Here is a 2,395-nt window from a genome sequence, read left to right as displayed (position 1 = left end):
CAAATACAAAGTGACACACTCAATCACACAGACGCTCACAACAGCATACAACACAAACACCACACACACACACATACACACAGTGCACGCACACACACACTCACACAGCCAGCACACACACACAACATATAGAAATATATATAATATATATAGATATATGAGTATATATATATATATATGATATATGTGTGGTGTTGTGTGTGGTGTGTGTGGTGTTTGTGTGTGGTGTGCTAGTGTCATACATTTCGATGTCTTCCTTCGAATAGCGATATATTTCGACTATCTGTCTGAAACTGTTTCTGATTAAAGATATATTTCAAACTATTTTGAAGAATTTAGAAAACTAGAAAACAGGGTGATAACAGGTAACAAAAGGCATGACAATGACTACCAAAATATTAGAAAAATGTGAAAGACATAGAAATCGGTGAAGAAGAAAATGAGAAAGAGAGAGAGATAGAGAGAGAGAGAGAGAGAGAGAGAGAGAGAGAGAGAGAGAGAGAGAGAGAGAGAGAGAGAGAGAGAGAGAGAGAGAGAGAGAGCGAGAGAGAAATTGAGAGACAGAGAAAGAGAGAGACAGAGAGTGAGAGAGAAACACAGAGAGACAGAGAGAAAGAGAGAGAGAGAGAGAGAGAGAGAGAGAGAGATAGACAGACAGAGAGAGTGAGAGAGAGAGAGAGAGAGAGAGAGAGAGAGAGAGAGAGAGAGAGAGAGAGAGAGAGAGAGAGAGAGAGAGAGAGAGAGAGAGAGAGAGAGAGCGCAAGACAAGCCCCATCAGCAGAGGAGACGGAGGCAGGAGGGAGAGCCACGGAAGGGAGATGAAAGTCGACTTCTGCGTTAGGCCTGACATGTAGGTTGTGAAAGGTGTCTTCGGATATGAGAAATACTCGACATAACGCACGTGAGGCAAGCTGAGAGGACCCTGTGCGTGTGGGAGGAAACGCGCCGCTCCTCTGTCTCTCCCCGAGGCTGATGATAGACGAGTGTATATGGATGTAAGAGTGTACACACACACACACACACACACACACACACACACACACACACACACACACACACACACACTACAGCACACACAACGCAACGACATATACTTATAGCAATATATATTAAATATATAATATATGAATTTATATATATATAAGATATATGATATATATATATATTATGTACGTATAAATAATAGAAATGCAATATGGTATATAATAATATATATATATATTTATATAGTATATATATAGTAATATATATATAGTATAATATTAGTGTAATATTTATATATGGTGTATAGTGGATGATATATAATTATATATATACATATATATATATATATATTATATATATATATATATATATATATATATATATATATATTCAATCTATTTATTTTGTATTTAGTGAATCAACATAAAAAAATAAAAGTATTTAGTGGACAAATATTTACATATATACAACAGATCACAATTTATTTCAACCCAAGCATTTGAAACAAACGTTAAGAAAAAAATAATTTCTTTTAACGGATAAATGATTTTCCAGCCATGACTTATCCAATAAATAAGTGTGAAATCTCGGGTTTGTAATTAAACTATATGATACAGTATTACAGGAAGTTATAACTTTATTGAGATTGGCTGTACATCACAGAAGCACAACTTTTGGATAATCCATTTAGGTAACAACTTTTTACAGGAATTGAGGAGAGGAAAGTTAAAAGGGCTGTATTTATGATTAATATGAAAGGATATATGAGGGGATATAGAAACCAAAGATTTGAAGAATGTAACCCTCTCACTCCTCTCTCTCTCTCTCTCGCTCTCTCTCGCGCTGGGTGTGTGTGTGTGGTGTTTATATAAAAATTATATATATATATACTATATAATATAAATATATATTATATATATATCATATATATATATATATATATATATTATATATTTATATATATATAGAATTATTATATATATATTGAAAATATAGTTATATAATATAGATATATATATATACATCATATAATAAATATATATAATATACATATAATATTATATATATTTAGATATATTATATACTGAATATGTATATATATATATATTCATATATGGTATATAATATTGTATATATTGTATGGATATATAGGTATTGATTGATATAATATATATATAGAATATATATATATATATAATATAATTATACACACCTTTTCCACACACACACAGCTACACATTCTCTCCTCGCTCTCTTCGTCTCTCTCTTCTCTCTCTCTCTTCTCTCCTCTCTCCTTCTCTCTCTCTCATCTCTCTCTTATCTCTCTCTCTCCCGCCTCCTCTCCACCCCCCCCCCCTCTCTTCCTCTCTCTCTCTCTCCGAATTAAATGTTCTCAGATCCGCCGTCAACT

Source organism: Penaeus japonicus, unplaced genomic scaffold (genome assembly GCF_977035675.1).
Source record: "Penaeus japonicus unplaced genomic scaffold, GWHDUDI00000001_assembly GWHDUDI00000017, whole genome shotgun sequence".
NCBI classification, from domain to species: domain Eukaryota; kingdom Metazoa; phylum Arthropoda; class Malacostraca; order Decapoda; family Penaeidae; genus Penaeus; species Penaeus japonicus.
Note: the sequence above shows the minus strand (reverse complement) of the source record.